This window comes from Euprymna scolopes, chromosome 12 (assembly GCF_053919585.1).
Source record: "Euprymna scolopes isolate OS-2025 chromosome 12, ASM5391958v1, whole genome shotgun sequence".
In the NCBI taxonomy this organism is placed as follows: Eukaryota; Metazoa; Mollusca; class Cephalopoda; order Sepiida; family Sepiolidae; genus Euprymna; species Euprymna scolopes.
The window spans coordinates 148,768,434-148,790,104 of NC_136493.1; positions in this window are offsets into that span (position 1 = coordinate 148,768,434).

A 21,671-nucleotide genomic window follows, 5' to 3' on the forward strand; every position below is an offset into this window, starting at 1 on the left:
GAGAAGTGTCATTGTCGGAGGGAATATTTGTACAAAGATGTTATTACAGAGTTTTAGCTTTGTACGACAGCTGCCTCTCATTTAAAAATGTTGCAATCCAGCAACAAACAAGAGCAAGATAGCCAGCAACAAGTCAAACTGCAGACCAACTTAATGCGGGTCCTCGTTAATACACTATGTCAACTGTCGATATTTTGAGTGGCCACCATCTTTATCCAGAATTGGCTCTTCTCTTCTGGGCATGAAGTTTACTTTATCTGCTAATTCTACCCTTTGCGACCAAGGCCGCCAACCTCCAATATTTCCTTCTGTATCAGAAAACATGCTATGTGATATACAAATATCTGTACGTGATGTTGACAAGCTAATCAAAAACCTTGTAAAGAAACCGGCCCTGACAGTATTCCAATTATAGTACTCAAAAAACTTCAACCAGAACTAGCGCCCATACTTACAAAACTGTTTAAACATTGCCTTAAGGAGAATTGCTTCCCATCACCCTGGAAAATCTCATCAGTATGTCCTGTATTTAAGAATTCAGGTGATCGCTCATCTCCCTCTCAGTACAGGCCAATAAGTCTCCTGTGCGTCATGAGTAAGTTGCTAGAATCTGTGTTAAATACAGAAGGAATCAACCATTTCAGAAAAATTAACCTTCCTCGTGACACGCAATATGGTTTCCGTTCTGCTAGATCTACAGATGTGCTTACAGTTATACCTCATAGAATTAGCGAATCTCTCGACGGAGGCTACCTTTCTAGGGCAATTGCTCTTGACATCTCAAAGGCCTTTGATAGGATATGGAATAAAGGTTTACTTCACAAGATCTCCAGCTACGGTATAGCTGGAAATGTCTTCTCAATTATTAAATCATTTCTCTCTGATAGGTTCATAAGAGTAGTAGTTGATGGGCAGAAATCACAAGCTCACAATATTAATGCTGGAGTCCCTCAGGGGTTCATCCTGGGCCCAACTCTCTTCCTGATCTACATTAATGATCTTCCAAATCACGTCCTTACATCATTCGTAGATATTTATGCTGATGACACTACCCTCTATGGTAGCACATCTAAAACCGTAAGCACGTGGTACAATGGGGAAAGAAGTGGCTTGTTATACTTTTAATGTATCTAAAAGCAAGCTTTTATCTTTACATCATAAACGTCCTGATCCCCATCTGGCATCAATTGAAATGCATGGCTCTCGTCTTGGGGAGGCCACATGTTTTGACAAGCTTCTGGAATGAAACATGTACTGTACATCAAATCCGTTGCCAAGGCCGTTGGAAAAATGGTGGGATCCTTCTATCGATCCATTAGCTATCTCACTGTTTATGCAATTCTCTATCTATATAAGAGCCAGGTACGTCCAAGGATGGAGTACTGTTGCCACATCTGGGCAGGAGCTGCTAGAAAGGACTTATCCTGTCTTGATTGAGTTCAAAAAGACTTCCTAGCCTCGTAGGGGATGTCCTTTTCTCTTCCGTGCAACCTCTTTCTCTCATAAAAGATGTTGCGAGTTTGTCTCTGCTTTATCGCTATTTTCATGGCAAGTGCTCGACTGAGCTCCAATCTATAATCGCCTCTCACCAAACTTTCATAAGAAACACTAACAATAATTTCCCCTACTCTTTATCTGTGCCTAAACCTAAACGTCGATTCCATGAACAAAGCTCCTTTCTTAGAACTGCACGCCTTCGAAACTGTCTTCCGTTTTCCTACTTTCCGGCTGACTACAATATGTGTGTCTTCAAGTCCAATGAAAACAAGTTGAAATTTATTTGATTTCTTTTCATCGCTTCCTGACACGCTATTAAATTTTCACCCTAAACAAGGCACAGTGCTACTTTGATTTAGTGGACTACTATCAGGGACATGAGTTGTAGGAATACTATGTAGAGAGTTGAGCAGCAAGATGTCTGTTTACATTACACTTGAACTTCTGCATGTCAGTACAGTTGGGGAAGCAAGAAACCTGAAAAGTATTTCAAAGTTTAGAAGTACTGTGGAAGAGAAGAAGGATTTCTTAGATCTAGGGATCTCTACTGTGTAGGGGTAGGGCTTTGTTGCTTGTTGGGTTTGTCGGGGGTATTTATTTTGAGGGGGATCCAAAGGCTATATATATATATATATGTGTGTGTGTGTGTGTGTGTGTGTGTGTGTGTTTCAGAAAATAATTTGCTAATTGAGCGTCTTAAATAGGAATATATATATGATGATGAAGAAATGGACCATATTCAAAATAAATAAAGGCGGAGGGCAAACAAAGGGACAATTTCCCGTTTGTTTGTTTTTGCTTTTCCCCTCTTGTTATTTTAGTCGATTAATATGGTCCATTTTTCTTCATTATTTAAAATTTTTTCCATTCCAGTAAAGTTATTTCCCATTTATATATATATATATATATATATATATATATGCGTGAGCAAAAAAAAAAAAAAAAAATGAACCAAACAAATTTTATACATTTTATTGCACTAAAAGCTATATTGAACAAAAAACAATTGAACAAGGAAACTTAAACGAGACTAATGCAACAGAACAAGACATTTACTTTAATAAATGCTTAGGATGGAATCGCATTCCTTTTTGATTTCTTTAAAAGTCAATCCTTTTAGACATGCGCTTAACCAAAGTTGAACACTGTGAAGCGGAGATGTTATTCCATTCGTTTTGCACAGCCTCCTACAGTTTGTCATTGTTCTCAAAAGTTCTTCCAGTCAATGCACGAGATATCATGGACCAAATATTCTCGATTGGGTCTAAATCGGGACTTTGACCTTTGAACCAAAATATCACATTCATTTAATTACTAGAAAACCATTTTTTGTGACTTTAGCAATGTTCTGAGATATTCCCAGCTTCTGTATACTTGGTAACAACCCTGTTTCTAACATTCGAATGTATTCCTTTGCATTGATTGACTTCTCACATCTAATAAGTTCCCAAACTCCTGCTGCAGTAAAAGTTCATCATACCATTATCCCTCCATTCCCGTGTTACACTGCCGTTTTTATGCAACTTGGTGAAAATCTTTCTTCAGTTCTTCGATTGCATCGTTTAGAGGCATCACTAAAGACAAAATCTTGATTCTATCTAACTAGAAAACATTCCTGAACCAGTCTGTATTTTTCTTGTCATAACACGAGAAAAATCTTTTTATCATTGATGTTCTTCTTAGATAAAAATGGCTTCCTTGTACACAGCGTTTGGCTTCGAACATTTGATCAATTTGCTTCAATACGGAAAGAGATGTTTTCACATTTTCTTTTCGTAAAATATCAAAAATCTGCTTGTAAGTCATTTTGGACTGCTTTAATCCTGCAATTGGTTTTTTTATATCCTCGCCAGGATACGGTCTTACCATTTTTAGGATTAATTTTTCCACTTAATCTTATATGCTATAATAATAATGATCAGGAAAATAGAAATTTTTTACTTAAAATTAACAAAATTCATGGAAAAATATTGAAAAATCGATTTCTTCCTTCTTAGTCCATTTTTTTTGTTCATATATATATATATATATATATATATATATATATATATATATATATATATATATATATATATATATATATATATATATACTACTGTGCTACTCCGGCACTTTTCCAGTTACCGCTAGGATACAAATCCGTTTACACACACACACACAGATATATATATATATATATATATATATATATATATATATATATATATATATATATATATATAGTAATTTATAAAATATATATGGCGATTAAGCTACACTGAATATTCTGCGTTTCATCCAACTATAGGATTCGTCAGGCTTATGATATATATATCCGTATGTTAGATACTCCATCAGCAAATAATGTATCTATATAATACTAAAACTTTGTCATTCTTAGTTGTTTACTTGTTTGCTTGCGCACTATCCTCCTCCTCCTACTACTACTATGCCTCCTCTTCTTGCTACTACTATTACTTCTCCTCTTTACAACTACTACTACGCCTCCTCTTCCTCCTCTTACTACCATGCTTGCTTTATTATCTCCCACACAGTGTATAAAAAAGGATCCGCTACGAACAGGATTCGGGCCTGTGCGGACCTTGCCCATGGATTTCAATTCCAACGCCTTAACCACTCGGCCATCCCAGCTTCTTCTCCAAATCACAGAAAATATTACATGATTGTTTTATTATCTTCTACACAGTGTATAAAAAATGATCCGCTACGAACAGGATTCGAACCTGTGCGGGTATTGCCCATCTATCTATATGATACTAAAACTCTGTCGTTCTTGGATGTTTGCTTGTTTGCTTGTGCACTATCCTCCTCCTCCTACTACTATGCCTCCTCTTCTTGCTACTACTATTACTTCTCCTCTTTACAACTACTACGACGCCTCCTCTTCCTCTTCCTCTTACTACTACTACTACTACTACTACTACTACTACGCCTCCTCTTCCTTATCGTACTATTACTACTACTGGTTGACATGTATTTTCCCTACTACTTCTCCTACTACTAATACTACTACTACTAATGAAGAAGAAGAAAATTGAAATAATGTATTTCCTTTCAGATCATGCCTAAACGCAAAGTTACAAGACCACAAGTGGCTGATAAAAATCCAAGCTGTGATGCAGGACCACTTATAATTCAATGGTTGTAATTTTTTTTTTTTCAAAAATAAACAATTATAAACAGAATGACTCATAGAAATCTATCTATATTCTTTTTTCATTTTAATATACTTTCATAGAAATGCTTCTGTTATGTCACAAAAACTATTTTCTTTACGTCACAAGTGTCATGCTCATACATTAATTCCATAGCTAATATAACATACTGATCCCTTAGGGGATGTTTTGCAACTATTCTGTATTACAACTATACTGTCGCATTTTTCTCACAAATAAATCAACTTTGACCTGTTGACAACGTATTTTTTTTTACTGTGTACGTTTTCAGCGGCCTAATTTTTTTTGCATTTTAAATTATCCAAATAAACAATTGTTAATACTTTCTGCATTTTTTTACATCGTCCATTTCCGTATTACGTTTAAGTTATTTTAACGCAATTTTCTTACAAATAAATCTACTATTTTACAATGTATTGTTTTACTGTGCACGTTTTCAGCGAGCCCAACAATCCATAAATGGCATTTTTCACTCAAGATTTTTAAAAAAATATGCTTTTTGAGTATATGCCAGGAATCATGTTAAAATAATATATCGGTAGCTTTAGCCATATAAGAAATATTTGTTTTTATAACTTTGTTAAACAAAACATTATCTATATATATATATATATATATATATATATATATATATATATATATATATATATATATATATATATATATATATATATAATGGGCCAACAACCAGCAGTCGTATCAATCACGTTTATTGGATTTATTAAATGTTGCTATAATTTCTCAACACTGAGTGACCCAACGGGTCACGGGTTGTCTAGTATATATATATATATATATATATATATATATATATATATATATATATATATATATATATATATGTATGTGTGTGTGTGTGTGTAAGCGGATTTGTATCCCAGCGGTAACTGGAAAAGTGGCGGAGTAGCACAAAATGTCCAGACCCTAATCTTGTACAATTGAATTATTTGTTGTTTATTGTTCTTCGCCGCGAACGCAGACCCCCCCCCCAATATTTATATAAAACAGCAACCATACAAGTGAAAAATCTAAAGAAAAGAAAACTTGTAAGTATTAAATTTGTAGATAATGTAAACTTGTTAAATTGGCTAAAAAATTGTTTATGCATGTGTGAAGATTAAGTCGAAAATACGTTTAATAAAATGAAGCTAAACCCAAAATAAATAATGTTCCCTTCCTTAAAAAAAAGATTTGTAATCGAATGTAAAGACGACGACCTGGGGTTGAAATTCAGGAGAGTGGAGGGGGGGGGGGGCTTCGGCGTCGATGTCTTTTCAAGTTAAGCACTCATGGCAAACAAAAGAGAAACAAATTGCAGAACTGTAGGGCATCTTCTGCCACATCCACTCCCACTTGAAGCCCCTCCCCTTACACACATCCAGCTACCCGGCCATATGGTCACCCATTCGGCATACTAAGCTGTGATATAATATATCCTTAAATATCTCATCTAATCTCCATATTAAATTGTGTCGCTTGCCCCCGGGGTAAATTGCGGACATTTTGTGACGTCATTAGCACTCAATTATTTTTCTTTAAACAAACGCCGGGTGCCAGCTTGCAGAATTTCAAGATGACCAAAACGATAAAAAGAGAATAAAATAAATAAATAATAATAATAATAATTTTTGTGTGTGTTATCATACACTGGCATCACACCAAACAAGTGAGGAGGGTCAAGGAGGATGGAAAGACCAAAGAGAGAAAGCACTAGCCAGACCTCACATGGATGAACGCAAAGAGGACTGGGAACTTGGAGAGTCTTATTGCCACCCAATTTCCAGTGAAGAGCAATGAGAAATCAATGGTAAGTGGCTGTTGCGATGACGCAAATTCTTTTCCAAAAGTTTTCGAAAAAGGTGGCGAGTACTGGAAATCTGAGCGAAACTTGTTGTCACTCATACTCCAGAGAACACCGCAAGTTGTTATCCATGGGAAGTATTTGACGATGGCCTGTGTGATTACGCCTGGTGAGTAAATAATAATAATAATAATAATAATAATAATAATAATAATAATAATAATAATAATAACAACAACAACAACAACAGCAACAACAACAACAAAAAGTCAAAATAACACCAATAATAGAAGCAATATTAGCAACAATCCACGAAAACTTCGAAAAAAAAAAATAGGAGCAATTGGAATCAGATGGATGGCTGAGAAGATACAACGGATAACAATAATGAAAACGTCTGAAATATTAACGAAAACCCTTGAGTGCAGAAACTAATTAATAAACATAAACTAATAAACATAAACTAATAAACAAAAAAAAAACAAAACAAAAAAGAAACATACCAGTACAATATTTGAAAATATATTTGTAGTGCTCTGAAGATGAAATAGATGAATTTTTCCTATTTCCGAACGAAAAAGTGTATAGTGTATATAGCGTTTATGGCACCGAGTGGATGGTTTATAAAACGTCATATAACTGTTCGAATTCAAACAGATATGTTGCTGCTTTTGTTCTTTTTAGTAATCAATATGTTCATTAATGTTTGAATTTACCGTGTTTTTTTATTGAGGTAATTTATTTTGTATATTTTATTCATACTTTTTGAACGAATTCAATGATACGCAAGAGAGTTTTTATCTTAATGCGAGCTGAGAATATTTTCCCCTCTACTAATGTGATGCTCCCAGACATGGAACGACACATATACTTTTAAAATATAATTACCCACAAACATGTGTTTCGTCGTATACGATCCATCAGCATGGCCGAACTTATTGTTATTCGAAACTGAGACTCTTAAGTTATTAGGTTGGTGCAAAAGCAAAAACAATATCATTTTCTCACATATGTTACTTTTATATATGATTTCTGAATTAATTCATTGATATATATATATATATATATATATATATATATATATATATCTTGGAAGTTTTTAACCTTTAAAACTATACAAAAAATATTTTTTATCATTCGTTAGAAAACCATCTAGTCAGTAAGTCATTTAATCACCTGCAATCAGTGCATCAACTCGCTCTCGAATTTACTATAATACCAATAATTTATTTTTCAAGGGATCATCAGTTGTTTACCATGAAACACTGTTTCGGGGATTTAAAAACAGTATATTACATCATGGCTCCCCAGCAGTATATATATATATATATATATATATATATATATATATATATATATATATATATATATATATATATATATATATATATATATAATTTTGAAGCGCTTTTGTCGTTTTATCGAATCTTGTTATTCGTTACCGTTCTCAATCTCTTTATTCATTTTTTTTGCAGGCTTTTCGACAGCATGGACAAAATTCAAATCCGTACGAGTTTCTTGCCCCAGTTCAAACTAGGCCGAAAAGCTACCGAGGCAGCTCGTGATATCAATGGTGTGTTTGGCCCAGGAACCACTAACTAACGTGTGGCATAACGGTGGTTCAAGGAATTTCGCAACGGTTAATAGCGAACATTTGAAAGCCATAATTGAAGTCGATCCTCGCAAAACCACACGAGAAGTTGCTGTTAAACTCGAGGTCGACCACTCAACAGTCTTTCTCCATTTAAAGCAAATAAGTAAAGTAAAAAAAGTTGGATAAATGGATGCCGCATGAAGTAAACGATAATAAAAAAAAATGTCGTTTTGAGGTGTCTTCTACCATGGTCACCGAGATATAGAAGGCCGGTTAACTAAAAATCCTTGCATGCAATGTAGGTAAGATTTGTGTGAACAGTTACTGTCGATATATATATATATAAGGGCATTTTTAAAACGAGCATTAAAACAAGCTAAAACAGAAAAGAAAAAAAAAAGGAACCCAATTCGATTGATAATGAAACTAAACTTTATTCAATATAAAATATAAATATCATCCATGTAAAATTACGTAAATTTAAAGCAATATACAATCAAATACTGATAAAAATGAATTATGAATTTAGTGAACAAACAATTAAAGAAACATGGTACCAGATTTGAACTGTACACTTCCAGTGGAGGTTTGGTTAGTACTTTCCCACCTCGGACTTCCATCTTCCCTGAGCCTTCACAACTAGTTTGTGTGGCGCTAGTCGATGTCATCTACAGTTTGTTTTGGCATTTCACGAGGAAGTGACCCTGCGTAAACGGGTGTTAATTTAATGGCTGTTTCCTGTGGTTTTCTTTCACTTTCTTCGTATATACCTAATACACTTTTTTTTGTAATCGAGCGTGTATTTTATTTTTGGAATTTTTTATGCATTTTTTTTTAATTAAATTTGATTCCTACTTTTATTTCGTGCTTGTTTTTATTTTAGTTTCATTTTATTTTAATTTATTTTTATTATATCATATTTTACACACTAATATGTTTATTTTTTGTTACATTTATTTTGGCTTTTTTTTGCCTCAAATAGTACCTTCAAAAAAGTTTAATTAAATAAACCAATGAAAACCTTTTGCATATGCGCTTTTTAGGGAGCAACCATTAAATTAAAACCCGTTTACGCAGGGTCCACATTCCCCGTGAAGTACCTTTTTACTATTGTTATAATAATAATAATAATAATAATAATAATAATAATAATAATAATAATAATAATAATAATAATAATAATAATAATAATAATAATAGTGTTTGTGCAGTGTACGAGGGGTGTGCAATAAGTAATGCCCCTGACCCACTTCCAGTTGTCTGATCTAGCTGAAATTTTGTATGTGCAATGATTTATATCTCTACGGGTTATGTGGCAAATTACAGCTCTGAACTAATTGTGGTTTCTGTTTTACAGGTGTAACTGAGTCAGGTGTGAAATGGAGCCTGTTGAATGTCGAGCAGTGATCCGGTTTTTGTATTTGAAAGGACACACACCACAGGAGACTTTTGATGAAATAAAAGAAACTTATGGTGATAATGCCTTATCATATGACCTTGTAAAACGCTGGCATCGTGAATTCAAACATAGCCGGAAGTCTGTGGAAACAGCTCCCAGACATGGTCGCCCCCCCTTCTGCTATTGATGAAGCCAAGATGTCAACATTTGTACAGGATCTGTGGAAGCTATCATTCATGACCATTTGCATATGCATAAGGTGTCTGCCAGATGGATTCCCAGGTTGCTCACACCATTCCAGAAGCGAGAACGCGCCGAGTACTCGAGGATGAATTTGGAGATGTGCTAAGAAGATGAATCAAAGTTTTTCAAAAGACTGATTACACAGGATGAAACCTGAGTCCATCACTATAATCCAGAGACCAAAGCCCAGTCAATGCAGTGGAAGCACTTGGACTCATCACCTCCAAAGAACGCAAGCTAATGCTCACAGTCTTCTGGAACCAGGACGAAGTAGTGATGACAGATTTCCTGGCGAAGGGTACCACAATTATAGGAGCCTATTATGCTTCACTTTTGAGGAAATTAAGGGCAGCTATAAAAATCAAGAGGCGGGGCAAGATCAGCAAAGGTACCCTCCTCCTGCAGGACAATGCTCCGGTCCACAACTCGCATGTCGCCAGATCAGAAGCACGGGCGTATGCTTATGAAATCCTTCCCCATCCTCCCTACTCTTCTGACCTTGCACCATCTGACTTTCATCTCTTCCCAGCCATGAAGTTGTTTTTGAAAGGAAAGCGTTTCCCAGATGATGCAGCCTTGATTTTTGAAGTCATATCGTGGTTGGGGGACCAACCCGGGGTGTTCTACAAAAACGGTCTCCAGAGCTGCATCGATCGATGGGAGAAATGTATAACTCTGGGTGGTTCCCATGTAGAGAAAGACTAATAACTGTGCCAAGTTTCGTTGCTCTACTGCTATGGGAAGTGGGTCAGGGGCATTACTTATTGCACGCCCCTCTTACTTTTATGATATATTTTAGACAGGATTTTCAAGTTAAATAAAATTTTTGTGGTATCTTTTTTTCATTAAATTGTTAGGTGAGAGCCCCCCCCCCCGGCCCTGTTAAGAATGGCTTTCTAAATAACATTATTATTTCAGCACGGTGCATGAATTTATTTATAAGATAAAACACAAGAAGTATGTTAACTAAAATTTAATGTACTCTTTATTTTTAGTTCATATCAAAACTTTAATTAAAACTGATTCGTTAATGAATTCACACTTCTGTACGACAGTGGCACGAGTTGACAGAGACGAGTTATCGACCCCTATTCTTTGAATAAGAAACGCCCTCTATCGGCCGTTCTTGAAATTAAAAAACACACATTCGCCTCATGCCACTGTCGTACAGAAGTGCCAATGAATTTTAAAGATGAATTTGTGTCCACATATCTCTGGAGAAAATTTCCTATTTCATTTCCCATTTCAGTCACGTTAATTATTTACAGATAAAATGTTATAAAGCAAACAAAAACTTTTAAGTTTCAAATATATTTCAAAGAAATAAATTACGCCCGGTGTTAAAATATTGAATTAATCAATCGTTTTAGTTTAAAAATAAAATAACAACAAAAAAGGAAACAAAAAACTGTCGTGAAAAATGCTTCTAACTTTAAAATATTTGGAAATACTCAATGAAAAGTTTTATTTATTATACAAAGAACGGGCTGAAAAAATTCTCATATAAAATTGTTTGTTTTTCAGTTTAAAAATATTCGACTTCCTTCGATAGAAATAAAAGTTCCTTTGATAAAAATAAAACAAGTTCACTTACCGTTATATTTCGTTAGATTAAAATCCCCCCAATATGAAATTATGGTAATTGTAATAATAATCCAAATGGAGAATAAAAACAAAATTACAACAAACACAAATATAAGACAAATGGCCACGTGGTTGAGCACCGGAAAGTTTAGGTACCTTTGTGCCTTTACCTACATGTTGATATGGTAATGACGTAACGCATTTCATGTTCATTGGCCTGCTCTCTCGGTAACCGTGCTTCTACGCTCCTTCTGCGCAACAAAAACGACCCATGTCTCAAGCAGATTGTAGCGTGTGATGAGAAGTGGATCCTCTACGACAACTAGCGGCGTCCAACACTGGTAAGATGCCAGAGAAACTCCACAACACTTCTTGAAGCCAAAATTGCACAAAAAAAATAAGGTTATGGTGACTGTTTGGTGGTCTGCGACCGGTCTCATCCATCACAGCTTCTTGAATCCGGGCTTCTTGAACCCGGCGGAGAAGTACTGCCGACAAATTGACGAAATGCACCAGAAGCTCCAACGTATGTGCCCGAGATTGGTCAATATAAAGAGACTAATTCTTCTCCATGACAACGCTCGCCCGCATGTTGCTCAACTGCCCCGCAGAAGTTGAACGAATTGGTCTACGAGACTCTGCTTCTTCCGCCATATTCACCTGACCTCTCGCCCACCAATTATCACTTTTTCAAGCATTTCGACAACTTCCTGTGCAAAAAATACTTCAAAAGACGAGGTGATGCCGAATCGATCTTCAATGAATTTATCGCTTCCAGAACTCCGAATTTCTATGCTTATGTTGAGTGATCGACCTCGAGTTCAACAGCAAATTCTCCTGTGGTTTTGTGAGGATCGGCTTCAGAGACTCTGCCTCATCCGCCATATTCATCGGATTTCTCGCCCACTAATTATCACTTTTTCACGCATCTCGATAACGTCCTGCACGAAAAACGCATCAAAAGCCGAGATGATGCCGAATTAACCTTCAATGACTTCATCGCTTCCAGAACTCCGGATTTCTATGCTAATGGGACGAATAAATTTGTTTATCGTGTGTCGATTCTAGTGGTTCTTATTTCGATTAATAAAGTTTATTATGAAAGGAGTTGAACGTCCAAAAAACGACATTATTTTTGCTCCAATCCCATACATGTATAATTAAAGGTGATGGTTACATCAAATTATATCGGTAGTTCTCAATAACCGGTAGAGCTGCATAGCATGTTATAAATTGCTGTTTAGTTTGTAAAATGGCTTGATGAAGCTAAATTTTAAAGGAAATCACAGCTTAATCATATATGTAGTCAACAATTTTTGGATAAATAAAGGAACTTATACTATATATATATATATATATATATATATATATATATATATACAGAATATATATATATATTCTGCATATATATATATATATATATATATATATATATATATATATATAATATTTTGATTGCAGAAATTCCCCTCTGGACCAAATTACCGTTGGTTTGCAATAGCAGATGTCACATACAAATTTATTATGTCTAAACTATTATCCGCCATCTTATATGACTGTTGCACGCCGTTACATACACAATCAGTCATGATATTAAAATGCTAGATTCAATCCGTGTAGAACCACGATTACAATCGCAACATTATAAGAGGAAGAAGTCCATACTTTTCTCTCTATATACTACCAGTTGTTACCGAGTTCGATTCTGCATTTTTCTACTACAGTGCGATTACACCTTTGGTAACTGTAAAATTACATACACAGACATAACATATTCCTTTCGATTTCCACATAAAAATTATTAACTACTCCCCGACAATATTCCGGCTTTTACGATTGGCCGAAACCGGACATTCTCATCTTCCAGAATGAAACGAATTACTACATTAACGAACACTTCTAAAATGGGCCAAACACGGCGTCGCCCTCCACAGGAAACACTAACATTAAAACGACCAACATTTACCGATTAATAATCATTCAGAAACAGACACTTACATATCGTTAACCTCATATAATACTACAGGCATTCACAAGTAAAAACTTGCATAAATACGGTCGGATTTTCCCACATAGATTATCTACAGTTCCGTTGCTATCCACAGGACACACTAACGAGCGCTAAAAAAAATAAATAAAAACTATTAACCGCTCATAAACAGACACTTAACTAGTAATAGCCTGATTTCATGGAACTAACTTGCGTAAGTAAAATAATTCATATACACACAGTCTTCTCCATATATGCTTGCAACTGTTAACAAACAATTAAAATTGCTTTTTTACTCATGCACAAAAAACAGCAAAAAAAAAAAAAAAAAAAAACGAAATAGGTAAAGCCTTTAAACCCAGGCTTAGGGTCAAACAAATCCAACTTGCCTCCTCCCTTGAGGCTTACATTCACGAACATCCGTTGGGTTAGAACTAATTTAGCTGATGTAGAAGCATTTCTCCTAACAAATACCCCGGATATCTTAGCACTAAGTGAGACTAACCTACACTCCTTCATCCCCTCTAACTACTTTAACATGCCTAGATATCTCCCAATCTGCCATAAGGACTCTGACAGACATATGCACGGACTGGAGTTTACATTCGTAATACCCTTCCCTAGAATCGGACGATCAAGCCTTTATGTGCTTTAGAAACATGCAACAGAACATTAGCTACTTTTATTTTCTATACCGCTTTCCCTCGACCCAGGACTGCACCATAATAAACAAAGTCTCTGACAGCATAGACACAGCACTCTCCCTCGACACTAGCGCACAAGTACATGTATTTGGTGACTTTAATGTTCACCATAAAAACTGGCTTGGATTCTCTACTTACACAGATGCAGCAGGCAACACAACACATAGCTTCTCTATAGCTTACTCCCTATCACAAATGGTTACTTTCCCAACCCGTTTCACTGATCAGCAAGAACAACACGCATCACTTCTAGATCTGTTTTTGACCACAGTTCCCGATGATTGTATAACGAATGCTGACAGCCCACTTGGGAATGCTGATCGTTTTTTTTTTCAATTTTCACCCCAAACAAGGCACAGTGCCACTTTGAAGCAGGGGGCTACTATCAGGGACTTAATTAGCAGGGTCATTATGAAAGGAGATGATTAGAAAGATGTTTGTTCACATTACACTTGAACTTCTGCAGTTGGGAAAGCAGAATCTCGGAAGGGAGTTCCAAAGACCCACATTTCTGGGAAGAAACTATTGGAGTAAAAGGCTTTCTTGCACCTAGGGATCTCTACTGTAAAGGGATGAGACTTAGTAGCTTGTCGGGTTTGTCGGGGGTAGTTACGTCGGGGAGCTACAAGTGTTTGCAGTTCGTCAGAGCATTCACCATTAAAGTATTTGTAGAACAGGCAGAGGAATGCAACATCTCGTCGATGGGACAGAGGCTGAAGCCTAGATGACAGTTCAGGACCTATCAGGTTGGCGACTCTCTTTTGAACCCTGTCCAGGAGCGAGAGACAAGCAGCAGATGCACCAGCCCAGATGTGACAACAGTACTCCATACATGGGCGAATGGTTGCCTTATAGAGGTACAGGATACTGTCAGGCGTAAGTAGTTTTCTAGCACGGTAGAGGGAGCCAACCTTCCTTGCAGCAACCTTGGCAATGCTCTCAATGTATCTATTCCAGTTCATATTCCCTGTAAACGTTAGGCGGCCGAGGAGTTTAAAAGAAGTATTTTCAGGCAACATGTTCTTGGCCATTGCTATTGGTGGTAGAGAAGGTTTCTTGTAGTTATTGAAGGAAACAAGCTTAGTCTTAGCAGCATTGAATGTGACCAACCATTTTTGTCCCCATTCCACTACAGATTGGAGGTCATCCTCTAGTGTATCTGCCATTTCCTTGGATATGAGTTCATTGTTTTCCCCTCATATCTGTTATAGAGAATGGTGTCATCGGCAAATATACACATCTCCGAAACAATTTTATCAGGGAGGTAATTTATGAATATCAGGAATAATTGAGGTCCAAGGATAGACCCCTGAGGTACTCCCGCATTTATGTCATATTGTTTGGATGTACGACCGTCGAGGACAACTTGGATTTTTATTATGCAGTGATAATGGTTGAAATCGCCCTAAACTCTAGAGCCAAAACAGAGGAGCTAGTGCCCAAAACAACGAGATATTATAAAATGGCTGACTGGGAAGCCATCAGAGATCTTATCAGAGATACCCCATGGGAAAATATTTTTCTCTTCCTGCTGAACAGTGCGCAAATGAGACCACTGAATGATTCAAAACTGCAATTGACGCACATGTCCCCATGCGAAAATTTCATAGTAAGCCCCACTCTCCTCAAATGTTTACTTCGACTTGCGCAACTTTCATTGCTCAAAGGCAGCATGCATACCGCAAATTTGACCGACATAAGTCCAGCTCAAACAGACAGAAGTGCATAGAAGCTAGAAGTAACGTTAAGAAAGAAATAGCGACAGCTAAAAGAGAATTTGCTGAAACCACTAAAAAACGCATCGAAGCACAGAAATTAGGAACTCGTGACTTCTAAAAAATCTACAACAGTGTAGTAAATAATGGAAATCAACAATTCCCCCACTAACCAACAATCACGAAGTTGTTTGCTCAGCAACAGAGAATGCTAACATGCTTGCCAGTCGGTTTGCCTCAAACTCCACACTGGACCCTCTCAACCACCCCCTACCTGACTTTCCTATGCGGACAGACGCCATCCTAGACGATCTGAAAATCACATCTGCTCAGGTGCATGCTATCATAAAAAGCCTTGACACTTCAAAAGCATGTGGACCCGATCTCATCCCAGTTGTGCTATTAAAAAAGTGCTCAGTTGAAGTAGCTCCAGTTCTCTCCAAACTCTACAACAAATGCCTTAATGAATCTTGCTTTCCGGGCTGTTGGAAAACTGCTTCTGTGGTACCAGCATTCGAGAATTCTGGCGAAAGAACGGACCCATTAAATTATCGCCCCATTAGCCTCCTCCCACTTTTTTTCCAAAATATTTAAGACCTTAATTAACCATGCTCTAGTCCATCACCTTACAGATGCTAAACTTCTGACTGACCAACAATATGGATTTAGACAAAGCCGTGCCACAGCAGACATCCTAACTGTAATATCTGAACGTATATACCACTCACTGGACAAAGCCGGGAAGGGCAGAGCGGTTGCTCTAGATATATCTAAGGCTTTTGACAGGGTGTGGCATGAGGGTATCCTCAGGGAAATTAGATCATACGGTATCACTGGTAGAATACTAAACATAATTAAATCCTTCTTTAATAAGAGAAAAATCCAGGTTGTCCTCGACGGTCGTACATCTAAACAATATGATATAAATGCGGGAGTGCCCCAAGGGTCTATCCTTGGACCTCTGTTGTTCCTAATATTCATAAATGACCTCCCCGACAAAATTGCCTCTGAGATGCGTATATATGCTGATGACACCACGCTCTATAGAAGGCACGACAAGAAAACAAATGAACACATATCTAAAAAATTGTCAGAAACACTAGAGGATGACCTCCAATCTGTAGTGGAATGGAGACAAAAATGGATGGTCACATTCAATGCCGCCAAGACTAAACTAGTTTCATTCAATAATTACAAGAAACCTTTTCTACCACCAATGGCAATGGCCAACGACACTTTATCTGAGTGTACATCTTTCAAACTCCTTGACCTAACGTTCACAGAAAACAGGAAGTTGGAACAATTACATTGAAAACATTGCCAGGGCCGCTGCAAAGAAGGTAGGCTCTGTCTACCGTACTAGAAAATTACTAACATCCGAAAGTATCCTGTATCTCTATAAGGCCACCATTCGCCCACGTATGGAGTATTGCTGTCATATTTTGGCTGGTGCATCGGCTACTAGTCTCTCGCCCCTGGACAAGGTTCAAAAGAGAGTCGCCAATCTGATAGGCCCTGAACTGGCATCTAAGCTTCAACCTCTGTCGCATCGACGAAATGTTGCATCCCTCTGCCTGTTCTACAAGTATTTTAATGGAGAATGCTCTGACGAACTGCAAGCACTTTTGCCCCCACGACGTAAACACTCTCGACAAACGCGACAGACAGCTAAATCTCACCCCCACACAGTAGAGATACCTAGACGTAAAAGATCTTTCTACTCCAGTAGTTTCTTCCCCAGAACCGCTAGACTTTGGAATTCCATTCCAGGTCCCTGCTTCCCCAACTGTACTGACGTGCAGAAGTTCAAGTGTAATGTGAACAGACATCTTGTTGCTCAAATCCCCACATAGTACCACAGTAGATGTTACCCCTGATAGTAGCCTCCTACAATGTGCCTTGTTTGGGATGAAAATGTAATAACCCCCCCCCCCAAAAAAAACCCCAAAAAACTGTCGAATAAAAATTCACGGCTTTAATATTCTTAGGGAATTCTCATTTAATGTCCGATTACTATGGCCAAATCACGCTAAAAATAATCGTCCGCGTCCATGAAACTTAAACATCGAATCGGAAATTCAAAAACAAAATGAAACGAACTTTATTTTTATTATCACAATTTACTAAGAATTTTTCAGCCAGGGATTTCTATTCGACAGTTTAAAGGCTTCTGAGGAGTCACGAAGTAATTATTAACAAATGATTACAATTGCTTTGTTTACAAAAGAATAAATGAAATAGATAAAATACAATTCACGGCTTTAAAATTCTTAGCAAATTCTCAATTAATTTAAAAGATTGAAAGTTTTGGGAGTTTTTCATTCCTTGGCCATCGGGCCATGATCACATAATTCTTGTTTATCACTTATTTCTCGTATTATTTGACCAATAGCGTAGTGTTATTTATTTCTTACATTTTCTGTGAATATTATTCAAGTCCGCATGGAAAAAATAAAAGAATTAATCAATTTATTTCATTTTAGTAAGGAAGATAACAAAATAGTAATTCGTTCTTACTAAAATAATAACAGGGGAAATACATCTTCTCTGGTAATAATAAAAATAAAGTTAGTTTCATTTTGTTTCAAGTTTCCAATCAATGTTTAAGTTTGATAGACGCGGACGATTTTTTTCGCAGTCATTTGGCCAGAGTAGTTCAATGTCGACATTTACCAGTATCGCTCCCACCCACTCAAATAAAAACCTGCCATGCAACTAATACATGGGTATTTGTGCTCTTCTGCCCCAATGCTTGAATAATAACGTTATTATTTTGAAAGTCATTCTTAACAGGGAGAGGAGGAGGGTGTTTGGTAACTATTCTGTCCTTCCACCTAACATAATAACAAAGATATCGTGAATGTTGAATTTAACTTGAATAAACTATTAAAAAATAGCGAAGTGGCAAAAAAGCACAATCAATGGTGTCTATTCTGAAAGCCGTTCTTAACATGAAGAGTTTCTATCAATCTAAACAGTTCATATACAGTCAGAATCCCTAGATTCTAAAAAAAAATCTGTTTATACTTTCTATTCATATTCTAATAGACCATTTTTGCTTAATTTTATTATTCCATATGGATTTACGCATTCCCTTGTTTGCTTTTTTCAGATTCAAACAGTACCTGCAGGTTACTTTTTACGAGGAGGGGGGGGGCTTCCTCCAAGCAACGCCGGTTAACGGGCTCTGCTAGAGTATATATATATATATATATATATATATATATATATATATATATATATGCATATAATTTTTTTCTTCATAAATTTTGGTTTCGGTTTCTATTTAAACTGATACACTATAGCAGTGGCGTAGCTAGACCTTTTGCCGCTCGGGGTGGTAGTAAAATTTGCCCCCCCCCCGGCATTTGGGTGCCCGGAAAATTCGTCCATAAAAAAATCGTCCATGGAAAATTCGCCCATGGATAATTCGTCCATGGAAAATTCGCCCATTTTTTGCTAGGTAGGAAAACTGGTCCATTATTATTAAGTTAACATTTATTCTGTAGTTGCTTAATTTTCATACCTTGCGAAAATTAGTTCTACGGTATCTAATTTTCCTAAATTCAATTAAATTAAAATTAAAATATGAAAACTGATTTTTAATATTTTTATTCATTTGAGATTTTATCTGTTTTCCTTTTGTTTTAAGTAGATGGTGGGGGTTGCCCGGGGTGATTTTGTCCGATCCCCCAGCTAGCAATTGTAAAGTTTACAAGGAGTTATAAAAAGTATGCTACAAAAACAAACGTTTGATACTTTCAAAGTCTTAGCCTCATGAATTGGACAGTAATAAAATTAATGAATTCAAACTTTCGCATCTAGTGTTATTTCCTCTTTGATGTCGGTGTATATACACCCAAATATCCAACTTTCTTTTCGCACCTATTCGATAAAAATTTATATGAAAGTTCCCCTTTAAGTATGAAATCTTTCTGAGGTCATTTTGTTTTTTTGGTGCTTGGCCGAAGCCTGGGCTTCGCCCTATCCTGTTAGGTCAGCCGGTCACTGAGTATATCTCCAGAAATAATTAATGCTTGCATTTTTTAAACTTAGTGATTGAAATGAATTAAAGCAATTTATTCTCAATTAATGGAGATTTTGAAAACTACAAACTGTTTAACTATTTATCAAGTAATAATTTACAATTGCGTTTGGAGTTTTCAAAATTTCCATTAATTGAGAATAAATTGCTTTAATTCATTTCAAGATCGGTTTTTAATGTAGAGAAAGTTAAACCTAGATTAAAACAAAAAAATTGCCTCAATCTTGAAGGATATATTATATATATATATTTGTTTATATATATATGTATATGTATGTATCTACATGTATGTATGTATATATGTATGTATATATTCATATTATATATGTATATATATACATATATATGTATATATGCGTGTTTATATATGTGTATGTATGTATATATGTATATATGCACGTATGTATGTATATATGTATATGTATGCATAAATATATGTGTATATGCACATATATATGTATATATGCACATATATAGTTATAAAATAAATACGTATTCATTATAATGCTCCCATAATATTGAGCATAATGAGAGCCGAAAATGGCAAACGGCCGTAAGCGAATATAGCAATGGTATTGTTTAAAATTAGATCTTGTGTACAATTAGAGCTGAGGTCGGTTTGGCAACGACTGCCGATTGTTCCCATTTACTTGCCTCTCCACGAGGGCAGAGTTAGACACAAGGCCGGTTTTTAATGTGGGGAAATTCCAGCTCCACAAAAAGGGGCACTCTGGATAGGAACAAAAATAAAAATTCTCAGTCATGAACGATTTCCCCATACTGACCGACGACAGAAAAGGAGAAGTGTATCATTAGAACAGATACTACACTGTGATATCAGCCCAAAGGCTGCTAATTGTTGTTAAAATATTTCTCCCTCGCTCTCTAATATGATCGGATTTCGTTCCTAGCTGGAAGTAGTTGCTAAAGTCTAGCCGCACCGATGAGCTGTAAACAGCGAAACAGTCCTGTGTGTGAATGACTATTACACACACACACACACACACACACACACACACACACACACACACACACACACACACACACACACACACACACATATATATATGTAATTTAATTTAATTATGTTTTTACGTGCATAAAATTTATTTTAGTTTATTTTATTTTATGCACGTAAAAAAATAATTAAATTAAATTAAATGCGTCCAAAAAGTTAAGGGCGATTCATTCATATAATAATATGAATAATAAAGAGCTTATAGCTAAGGTAGCGAATGTATAAAAATATATAAAAAATGTAAACAAACGCTTATCGCGGAACAAACGCCAATAACAAAAAAATCTTAACCTTATATATATATATATATATATATATATATATATATATATATATATATATATATATATATATATTAGGGGATGTATAATATATATCATGTAATATTAATCGAATATTTATTAAAATGAAAAGTAAGAGAAGTAAATCGAATTAACAAGTTCGGGTTTGTTTTATTATACACATAGATTCGAAGAAAAACTGTCAAAAAATAAAAAAACGGCGTCAGACTTCGTTTAGAATGCGGCAAGTTCGGGAAATTGACTTAAAACTAAATACATATTGAAAATACTCTTAGAAACCCACCGAATATAAGTCACCCTATGTCACGCTAACATATATTGAATGGATTTCATTTGTATTTTTCGCATATACCGATAGACACTATGTTTTTCTAACTGATTACACGTTTTAAGTGAGTAAAAAACACTAAAATCTTGTCGAGATAGGTAGAAGAGTAACTTATCTTGCCTTTGATAACATTTATTTGTTATATATTTTTGACAGTTTTTTCGAATCTATGTGCATAGTAAAACAACCCCAACATGTCTATTATATTTATAAATAATAAATGTAAAAGTTTTAAAAACAAAACTAAAATGTATTATAAACGTAAAATAATTGTG